The sequence below is a fragment of the Dryobates pubescens genome, chromosome 29 (assembly GCF_014839835.1).
Source record: "Dryobates pubescens isolate bDryPub1 chromosome 29, bDryPub1.pri, whole genome shotgun sequence".
NCBI lineage: Eukaryota > Metazoa > Chordata > Aves > Piciformes > Picidae > Dryobates > Dryobates pubescens.
In genome coordinates, this window is record NC_071640.1 from 11437948 (window position 1) to 11449284 (window position 11337).

The following is an 11337-nucleotide window of genomic DNA, read 5'->3' on the forward strand; positions in this document are numbered from 1 at the left end:
AGAGTCCAGCACAGAGCCATGAGGATGCTGAAGGGAGTGGATGAGAGCCTGCTTGGAGAGCAGGAGCCTGAGGGTGAGCTCCTTGCTGTTGCTAAAGCTGTGCAGGGGCAGTGCCCAGAGGCTGGGGCCAGGCTCTGCTGGGGGATGCCCAATGCCAGCACAAGGGGCAGGGGTGGAAGCTGAGGCAGAGGAAGTGCCAAGGAAACAGGAGGAAGAATTTTGTCCCTGTGAGGTGCCAGAGCCCTGGAGCAGGCTGCCCAGGGGGGTTGTGGAGTCTCCCTCTCTGGAGATACTCCAAACCCTCCTGGCTGTGTTCCTGTGTGAGCTGCCCTGGGTGACCCTGCTGTGGCAGGGGGCTTGGACTGCCTGAGCTTTGGAGGTCCCTTCCAGCCCCTAACATTCTGTGACCCTGTTAGGGTTGCTTCCTGGGGTTGCTTCCTTCATCTCCAGCCACTTGTCCTCAGTCAGAGCCCATGGGTGGCATCCTGCTGGGACAGGCAAGGTGGGAAACAGATTCCTTTCTCTGCCCTTTGGCTGCCCTGCAAGGAAGCTGCTGGTAACAAGGCCTCTGTAATGATATGATTCCTCCTGAGGGATTAAATAGAGAACATGCTGCTTGTTTGGAGGAGGCTGTGGGCTGGGCACAGATCTGGCTGTGACCTACTGGCCCAGGTGTTTGGTTGCTGCTACCCAGGCTTCATTGCACAAGTCAGCAATGACAGCAGGGCAGTGACTCTGACATCTCCAGTGGGGCTTATTTAGGGGAATAAACATTACCTGCAGACACAGCTCTCTGTCTCTCTCTCTTCTCTCTCATTCACAGCACTACTTCCTTCCCCAGCTCAGAAGAAGCCAAACAGATCTGGAAGCAGAGAGGGAAGTCCAAAGAGGGGCCACGAGAATGCTCAGAGGCCTGGCAGCCCTGGCATGTGAGAGAGCTGGGCTTGGTCAGCCTGCAGAAGAGAAGGCTTAGGGGAGACCTAACTGCCATGGAGCAGGACAGAAAGGGTGGCTGCCAGCAGGATGGAGACTCCCTCTTCACAAGCAGTCCCATGGAGAAGCCAAGGGGAGATGGGGACAAGTTCCTGCTGGGGACAGTCCCAGTGGGCTCCAGAAGAAAATGTTTGCCCTTGAGCACAGCTGGAGACTGGAATCATCTCCCAGGGGCAGCAGTGGAGTCCCCTCCACTGGGCAGCTCAAGACTCATCTTCCCAGGGTGCTGAGCCAGCTCATTGCACCTCCTGTGACCTAGAAAGGTTGGAGCAGATGCTCCTTGGGGGTCCCTTCCAAGCTGGCATTCTGGGATCCTCCCTTTTGGGGAAGGCCTGGGAGGTCAGGTCTGGTCTGCAGGCCAGCAGCTGACCCACACTGACTGACCAGAGGGAACAGATCCAATCCCATTTGCTGTGTGCAGCTGACACTGCCATGAGCTGAAGTCAGCTCTTCATGTCCAGAGCTGCTGCAAAGCATGAGGGAGACTGTCCTGGGCAGCTCCAAGCAGTGGAGTCCTCTCCCCTGGAGAGTTTAAGGCTCATCTTGCCAGGGTGCTGGGCCAGCTCGTTGCAACTCTGCTGTGACCTAGAAAGGTTGGAGCAGATGATCCTTGGGGGTCCCTCCCAAGCTGGCATTCTGTGATGCTGTGAAAAGTGGCAATGCAACCACCACAGAGCCAGGGCAGAGCAGATTTCAGCCTTCCCAGTGGGCATGCAGATGGATTCTGAGAGTTAAAGGGCAGATGCAGTTCTGTGGGCTCTGCCAGCACCCCCCTGAGCCTCCTTGGAGCCAGCAGCTGATGAAGCACAAAGAGCAGATGCTCTGAGCCATGTTTCTGCTGAGGGTTTGTAATTGCTTCTACCTACAAATGTGGTTGCAAAAACATGAAAGTGGCACTCTTAATCATCAGCTCTCTCTGTATGGGATGGGAGTGACTCATCCCTGGGATTGTAAAACACTCCAACACCTTCTCCTGCTGCTAACCCCCAGCAGCCACCACAGCTTTGCTACTGCAGGCTGATGCCAGTCTGAGGGGGAATCATCACATTAACCCAAGTGGCAAGAGCTGTGTCCTGAGTCCTGCACTGTTAGTCTGTGACAATGGGACAGGAGCCAGCAGGGGTTTAGTCTGACTCAAGCTGGATGGCTGCTTACAGGACCAAGCTCCTTGCCATGGAACTGACATTGACAGGGCCTGGAGAAGGGGGAGACAAGGACACCAATGGTCACTTGTGGGCTGCTGTCTGTAGTGCAGGCAGGTCATAGACTTGTTTGGGTTGGAAAAGCTCTCTAAGATCATCCACTCCAACCATCAACCCAACCCCACCATGGCCACTGAACCATGGCCCCAAGGGCCACACATTTCTTGAGCATCTCCAGGGATGGAGACTCCACCACCCCCCTGGGCAGCCTGTGCCAGTCCCTGCCCACTCTGGCAGCAAAGACATTTTCCCTCATGTCCAACCAAACCTTCCCCTGGTGCAACCTGAGACCATTTCCAATCACTTGCTCCCTGGGCAAAGAGCCCAAGTCCCACCTCACTGCAAACTCCTCTCAGGGAGCTGTAGAGACCAATGAGGTCTCCCTCAGCCTGCTCCAGGCTGAACACCCCCAGCTCCCTCAGCTGCTCCTCCCCAGCCCCTGTTCTCCAGACCCTTCCCCAGCTTTGTTGCCCTTCTCTGGACCTGCTCCAGCCTCTCAATGTCCTTCTTGGAGGGAGAGCCCCAAACTGAACCCAGCATTTGAGCTTTTCCTCTTTCCTGCTGACCAGGAGAAGCAGCAGCAGCAGGGACTCGGTGCAGCAGGCTGCAAACCCAGCTGAGCCTCCTCTTGCCCCTTGTGCAATTGTTTTGCAAGAGAAGGAAACTGGTTTCACTGCACCCAGTTGTTCAGCTTTGTCCTTCTGGGCAAACTCCCCTTGCAGGTCCAGCAGGCCCAAAGCCACCCACACAGATGGCTCAGCTGCTGCCTGTGAAGGTGTCCTTCAAGCTGGGCTGACCTCCTTATCTTCAGTGTGGTCTCTGCATGCTAATGAATTCTTCTCTGTTCACTGAAGGTCCTTCTTGACGTCCTGGTGAGCAGTAACCTAGGCACAGGACAGCCAAGTGCCCTCACAGCCAAGGAGGCCAATGGTCTCCTAGGGTGCATGCAGAGAGTGTGGCCAGCAGGGCAAGGGAGGTTCTCCTTCCCCTCTGCTCTGCCCTGAGGGGAGCACAGCTGGAGGATGGTGCCCAGTGCTGGGCTCCTCAGCTCAGGAGGGACAGATACACTGAAGAGAGGCCAATGGAGGCTGTGAGGATGCTGAAGGAACTGGAACAGCTGACTGGGGCTCAGCCTGGGGCTCTGCTCTGCCCTGGTGAGACCACAGCTGAAGGGTTGTGCCCAGTGCTGGGCTCCCCAGTACAAGAGAGAAAGGGAACTACTGGAGAGAATTCAACAGAGAGCTACAAGGGTGCTGAGGGGACTGGAACATCTCTCTGGTGAGGAAAGGCTGAGAGCCCTGGGGGTGTTGAGCCTGGAGAAGAGCAGCCCCAGAGAGGAGCTGAGCACTGTCCATAAATATCTGAAGGGTGGGGGGAAGAAGGGACCAGGCTCTGCACAGTGGTGCCCAGCAACAGGACAAGGGGCACTGGGCACAAACTGGGACTGAGGAAGTGTTACCTGAACATGAGGAGAAACTCCTTTGGTGTGAGGGTGCTGGAGGCCTGGAGCAGGCTGCCCAGAGAGGTTGTGGAGTCTCCTGCTCTGGAGACTTTCCAAACCCACCTGGATGTGCCCCTGTGTGACCTGCCCTGGCTGACCCTGCTCTGGGCAGGGGGGGCTGGCCTCAAAGATCTCCAGAGGTCCCTTCTGCCCCCCACTGCTCTGTGATCCTTGCATACCACAGGAGGGGTTTTATCCAGGTTTAAAGTCTGAAAGCAAGAAACTCTTCACCATCAGTGTCTCCTGCCAGAAAAGTCCCTTTATTAAGGGCTGGCACACAAACCCAGCACCAAACCAGAGGCAGCCTGTAGCTGAATTCTCAGCACAGAAGATTGCCAAGAGGCAAGAGCGAGCTGCTCACCACGTGGTGTGAGCCCAGGGCCCTCAACACCACAAGAGGAGCTGTGGCTTGCCCCCAGGCAGAGGACACCCAGCTGTAGCTGTGGAGGAAGCTGGGGCTTGAGCACACACAGCCACACATCATCCCCCTGCCTGCCCAGCCAAGCCAGCAGTGTGGGGCCTGGCTCAATGTCCACCCACCCTGGCCATAAAGCCTCCCAGGCTGCAGGAAGGGGCTCAGGCAGCTGCCCTCACCTGGCTGGGGAAGATCTCTGCCACTCACACTGTCTGTCCTGCTGGGATTAGAGAAGGGAGATGAGATGGCAGCAGGGAAGACAATGGAGCTGAAGCTGATGGCAACGTGTGGCAGGTGCCTCAGGGCAAGAAGTGGAGAAGAAACCTCCTGGGGAAAGCACTGAGTGCAGAGGACAGAATACAGAACTAAGCAGGTTGGAAAAGAGCTTTGAGAGCAAGTCCAACCTATCACCCAGCACCATCTGATCAACTAAACCTTGGCACCAAGGGCCTCATCCAGGCTCTTCCTAAACACCTCCAGGGATGGGGACTCCACCACCTCCCTGGGCAGCACATTCCCATGGCCAATCTCTCTTGCTAGGAAGAATTTCTTCCTCACCTCCAGCCTAAACCTCCCCTGGCACAGCTTGAGACTGTGTCCTCTTGTTCTGGTGCTGCTTGACTGGGAGAAGAGACCAACCCCCACCTGGCTACAACCTCCCTTCAGGGAGTTGTAGACAGCAAGAAGGTCTCCCCTGAGCCTCCTCTTCTGCAGGCTAAGCAACCCCAGCTCCCTCAGCCTCTCCTCACAGGGCTGTGCTCCAGACCCCTCCCCAGCTTTGTTGCCCTTCTCTGGACATTCCTGGACAGCAAAGTCTGGAACAGCCACAGAGCTGAAGCCCTGTCTGGTGTGTCCTCAGCACAGTGACCTGACCTTGGGTGGAGCTGCCCTAAATCCATGCTTTACACCCACCTGAAGCTCTGAGCAGGTGACTTGCCCTTTGCTTTTAATGCTGAACCTGCCCCTGGTGGAGGGAGAGTGCTGCCATGGATATCCACAGCACAGCTGGTGGGCAACAAGCTCTGCCTGGGACAGCAAAGTGCCCTGGAGGGCACAAAGGCCAGTGGGACCCTGGGCTGCATTCAGAGCAGTGTGGCCAGCAGAGCCAGGGAGCTTCTCCTCCCCCTCTGGCTCTGCCCTGCTGAGACCTCACCTGGAATATTGCATCCAGCTCTGGGCTCCCCCCTTCCAGAGGGACAGGGATCTGCTGGAGAGAGGCCAACAGAGAGCTACCAGGATGGTGAAGGGACTGCAGCACTGCCCTGTGAGGGGAGGCTGAGGGACCTGGGGCTGTTCAGTCTGGAGAAGGCTGAGAGGGGATTTAATAAATGTCTATCAATATCTGAGGGCTGGGGGCCAGGAGGGAGGGGACAGGGACAGGGACAGGCTCTGCTTAGTTGTGACCTGGGATAGGACAAGGAACAATGGATATAAACTCCAGCACAGGAGGTTCCAGCTCAGCATGAGGAGGAACTTCTGCGCTGTGAGGGTCACAGAGCCCTGGAGCAGGCTGCCCAGAGAGGTTGTGGAGTCTTCTTCTCTGGAGCCTTCCCAGCCCCATCTGGCTGTGTTCCTGTGTGACCTGTGCTGGATTCTATGCTCCTGCTCTGGCAGGGGGTTGGACTTGATCTTCAGAGATCCCTTCCCACCCCTAACCTGCTGTGAGCCTGTGATCCTATGGTCTGTGGGTTCAGAGCCATGGGGCTTGGACTGGTCCAGGAGCCCTGTTGGGCTCAGCCCTTACTAATATAAGAGCCTGAAAGAGAAACAGAGGTGAGAGAGCAGCTGGAGAGCAGAGAGAGCTCTGTGGTCACTCTGGGATCCAGCAGAGCTGCAAAGCTAATGGCTGAAATAGTCCTCCTGGCAAAGCTCCCTGCAGAGAGAGAGCTGTGTTATGATGGCATCTGTATGCCAGGACAGACTTCTCTCTGCTCTACAGAGGGCAACACAGAGCAGCATCTGAGTGTCATCCATCAACACTGTGATCAAGGCCAGAAGCTCTCTGAATCACCCTGGGCTGTTCACCCTGCCCCCTGCTTCTGGGAGAGACTCAGAGCAATTAGGCACAGCTCCTGTCCCAGGCTGCAGGTCTCCTCCAGACACAACCACCCCTGGGCAGGACACAAGCCCAGCACACAGAGGGCTCAAACAGAGCAGCTGGAAGTGCTTTGTGTAGACCTGCAGCAGCAGCTGTGGTGCTCTCCCTCCCCTCAAGTGCCTCAACTAGGCTGAAAAAGGCACAACCAAGATTGTTCATGACACTCCATTGTCTGGGCTACAAACAGCACTTCCAGAGTCACAGCAGGACACTCATCTGGAGGGGAGGTGGATAATGCAGGTGACACCAAGCTGTGTGGTGTGGTTGGCACACTGGAGGGAAGGGATCCATCCAGAGTGACTTGGAGAGGCTGCAGAGGTGAGCCCAAGCCAAGCTCATGAAGTCCAACAAGGCCAAGTGCAAGCACCTGGGTCAGGGCAATCCCAAGCACACATCCAGGCTGGGTGAGGAGTGGCTCAAGAGCAGCCCTGAGGAGAAGGCCTTGGGGGTGTCAGTTGGTGACAAACTGCCCAGGAGCCAGCAGTGGTCCCTGGCAGCCCAGAGCCAGCTGAGTGCTGAGCTGCAGCCAGAGCAGGGAGAGCAGCAGCACAAGGAGGGGATTCTGCCCCTCTGCTCTGCTCTGCTCAGCCCCCACCTGCAGCACTGCCTCCAGCTCTGGGGCCCCCAGCACAAGAAGGACCTGGAGCTGCTGGAGAGGCTCCAGAAGAGGCCACAGAGATGCTCAGAGGCTGCAGAACCTCCCCTGTGGGGACAGGCTGGGAGAGTTGAGGCTGTTCAGCCTGGAGAAGAGAAGGCTCCAGGGAGACCTCAGAGCAGCCTCCCAGTACCTGAAGGGCTCCAGGAGAGCTGGGGAGGGACTCTGGACAAGGGCTGGGAGTGCCAGGATGAGGAACAATGGCTTTGAGCTGGGAGAGGGGAGACTGAGAGTGGAGAGGAGGAAGAAATCCTTGAGAGTGAGGGTGGGGAGACTCTGGCACAGGCTGCCCAGGGAGGCTGTGGCTGACTCCTGCCTGGAGGTGTTTCAGGCCTTGAGCAAGCTGTGCTGGTGGGAGGTGTCTGTGGCCATGGCAGGGGGCTGGAGCTGGATGCTCTTTCATATCCCTTCCAAGCCAGCCCATTCTGTGCATCTCTGAATGAGATCCTCACTCCCAGGGAGTCTCACACCACACACACACCTCCTGCAGCTCACCCAAAGGCAGCTGGCAAACCTGCCCCACCTAGCAGCTCTGCCAGGGAAGTGTCTTGCAGAGTGGTGATTCAGTTTTGTGCTCTGCAGCGCCAGCTCCAGCCACTGAGGGACTCCTTTCAGATGTCCATCTTCCCTCCAGCCACCTGCATCACAGCCCATTGCTCCCCACCTCTTTTCCAGAGGCTCCACTGCCCACAGCACCCAGGACAGGATGTACTGCCAGGGAGCAGAGGCTTTGGAGCAGCCAGACATTGAAGGCATGGCAATGCCTCTCACTGCTGGGCCTCCTCCTCTCATTATCCTCTAAGTCACAGATTCAGAGCCCACCCCTGCAAGGCTCCCAGCTGGGGCTTTCAGGGAACCCTCTGGGAAACAGAGGCAAAGAGTTGGAAACCAGAAGCTGGCAACCAGCTCTCCCCAGGAGGATGAGCTCAGGGCTGGGTTTTTCCACTAATTTAGGTTTAATGCAGGGGTTGAAGGCTGTTAGAATCCAGCCCTGTCCTAGGCTTAATCCAGGGTTGAAGGCTGTTAGAATCCAGCCCTGTCCTAGGTTTAATCTAGGGTTGAAGGCTGTTAGAATCCAGCCCTGTCCTAGGTTTAATCTAGGGTTGAAGGCTGTTAGAATCCAGCCCTCTCCTAGGCTTAATCCTGGGGCTGAAGGCTGTTAGAATCCAGCCCTCTCCTAGGCTTAATCCTGGGTCTGAAGGCTGTTAGAATCCAGCCCTCTCCTAGGCTTAATCCTGGGGCTGAAGGCTGTTAGAATCCAGCCCTGTCCTAGGTTTAATCCTGGGGCTGAAGGCTGTTAGAATCCAGCCCTCTCCTAGGCTTAATCCTGGGGCTGAAGGCTGTTAGAATCCAGCCCTCTTCTGGGTTTAATCTAGGCCTTGCAAACTGTTAGAATCCAGCCCTGTCCTAGGTTTAATCCTGGGGCTGAAGGCTGTTAGAATCCAGACCTCTTCTGGCTTTAATCCAGGGTTGAAGGCTGTTAGAATCCAGACCTCTTCTGGGCTTAATCCTGGGTCTGAAGGCTGTTAGAATCCAGCCCTCTCCTAGGCTTAATCCTGGGTCTGAAGGCTGTTAGAATCCAGCCCTCTCCTAGGCTTAATCCTGGGGCTGAAGGCTGTTAGAATCCAGCCCTCTCCTGGGTTTAATCCAGGGTTGAAGCCTGTTAGAATCCAGCCCTCTCCTAGGTTTAATCCAGGGGTTGCAGGCACCACACTCCTGTTGCAAAGACAAACTGACAGCAGTGTAAGCAGGGAGTGATTCTAGATGCTGTGTAGTGCCAGCTGGGGAGGCAGTGCAGGGCAGTGCAGGCAGTGCAGGGCAGTGCAGGCAGGGGTGCAGTACCCTCTAGTGTTGCTCCCCCAGCAGTGCTCAGCACCCAGCTGGCATCAGTCACTCAGGGGCTCAAAGCCAGAATTCTCTTGCAGATTCCAGCTGTGCTTCACCTGGTGGCTGTGCCCCAGGTGGTGCCAGCAGGCTCTGGAGGAGGAAAAGAGAGTGAGCTCCTCCAAGTGGGAATGCCAGAGCAGGAGCCAGGGGTCTGCAGGCAAAAGGGAGCATCCTGCTGCAGCAGCTGCAGAGGCTGTGCAGCCAGCAGGAGCCTGGGCAGGTCCTGGCTCTGGAGTGAAACCTTTTTCACCTCAAAGAAAGGAAACAGCCTGAGAAGCTCACTGCTAGGCCAATGTTTTCTGAGGTGTGGTTTCTCTTCTCTCATCTCTGTGGAGAAGGCAGGCCAGGAGGGCACAGCCCAGCAGCCACTTCCACTCTCTGCTGCCCACTCATTTCCCCTCCTCAGCTGACAGCCACTTTGTGCTCTGAGAGTCATCTCATTGTGGAGCTACAAAGCTGGAAGCAAAACAGCACTGTGGGCACAGGCTGGGCCACAGGAGGTTCTTCTGCCAAGAGGAAATCCCACACTGGATTTACTGGAGGAGAGCTCCAAGTGAGGAGGTGGTGGAAGGGAGCCTTTGGTGCCAGGGAAACCCCAGCCCCAGCCCAGAATAACCTGAGTGTGAGCAGAGCAGGGCCCCCAGCAGGCCCCTTGCAGGGCTGCCCATCCTGGGGGTTGGTTTGTGTCAGCTCCTGTGGCAGTCTGCAGGCTTTGAAAACAAACCTTGCAGGAAGGACCCCAGTGTGGCACCCAGCTCCTGTTCCCAGCAAGTCTGGCACCAGGAGTGCCCAGAGCCTGCCAAAGGCAGCACAGAGCCTGGCACTGAAGTCTCCAGAGAAGGAGACTCCACCACCTCTCTGGGCAGCCTGCTCCAGGGCTTCAGCACCCTCACACCAAAGAAGTTTCACTTCATGTTGAGGTGGAACCTCCTGGGTTGCAGTTTGTGTCCTCTTGGTCCACAGAGGCCATGGGGTGAGGAGAAAGCTCTCCACAGAGAGAGTTGTTGGCCATTGGGATGTGCTGCCCAGGGAGGTGGTGCAGTCCCCATCCCTGGAGGTGTTCAAGAGGGGATTGGATGTGGCACTTGGAGCCATGGTTTAGTTGTCAGGAGGTGTTGGGTGACAGCTTGGACTTGATGATCTCTGAGGCCTTTTCCAACCTCACTGATTCTATGGGGCCAAGAGGACAGTGCTCCTGCCTCACACACCACCCCCCTGCCTCCACAGCTCTCCCATGACACAGACAAGCAGCTCCCATGGAGGACCTTGGGGTGGTGAGCAGTAACCTATCCATGGGGCAGCAAAGTGCCCTCACAGCCAAGGAGGCCAAAGGTACCCCAGGGTGCATGCAGAGAGTGTGGCCAGCAGGGCAAGGGAGGTTCTCCTCCCCCTCTGCTCTGCCCTGAGGGGAGCACAGCTGGAGGATGGTGCCCAGTGCTGGGCTCCTCAGCTCAAGAGGGACAGATACACTGAAGAGAGGCCAATGGAGGCTGTGAGGGTGCTGAAGGAACTGGAACAGCTGTCTGGAGAGGACAGGCTGAGACCTGGGGCTGGTTAGCCTAGAGAAGACTGAGAGATCTCATGAATGTGTATGAATATCTGAGGGGTTGTGTCAAGAAGGAGCCAGGCTCTGCTCAGTGGTGCCCAGTGACAGCACAAGGGGCACTGGGCACTAACTGAACCCAGGAGGTTCCACCCCAACATGAAGTCAAACTTCTTTGGTGTGAGGCTGCTGGAGGCCTGGAGCAGGCTGCCCAGAGAGGTTGTGGAGTCTCCTTCTGTGGAGACCTTTGAAGAGCCATCTGGCTGTGCTCCTGTGTGAGCCTGCTTTGGCAGGGGGGTTGGACTGGATGATCTCCAGAGGTCCCTCCCAACCTCCCCCATTCTGTGAGCCTCTGCAATCCCTGGGTACCAGGAGAAGCAGAGGGGACACTCAGCTTCCTCCTGCAGTACTTGAGAACTCAGGAGGAAGAAAGCCCTGCAGAGGGAGTCAGCAGCTGTGGGGAGGGATTTTCCCCTCTGCTTCACTGGTGTCTGCTTCCCCTGGGGGGTTTTGGACACATCTTGAGGAAAAGGCAAGGCCTCCTCAGCACAGCTTGGCAGTGGGAATGCTCAAGTCCCAGGAAGCAAGGGGTGATGGGAAGAAAGACCCTCTGATGCTGGATCAGAAACAGGATGGACAACAGAGTGGCAGGGCAAGGACAGGCAAGCTGCAGGAGCTAACTGTGCCTGACCCCCCCCCCAGCCTCCTGCCCAGGGCAGCCTGGCTGGGTGCACGTGGGGAGCACTGCTGGAGCTCACCTGGCCCTGGGACAGCTTCTGGCAGAGCTGGCAGAAGAATCCACCTGGCCAAAGGCTCTGATGCACTGCAGACACCTGCAGGAAGCCTGCTAGGACACAGGACTCAGAGGGCTGTGACCAACAGCACAAAGTCCAGCTGGCAGCCCATCACTCATGGCACTCCTCAGGGGCCAACACTTCCAGTGCCTCTTTAACACCTGAGAACAAAGCCTGCCCCCAGCAAGGCTGCACATGGTACCATGCTGTGGGCATGGCCAACACACTGAGCAGCTCTGTTCACAGGGG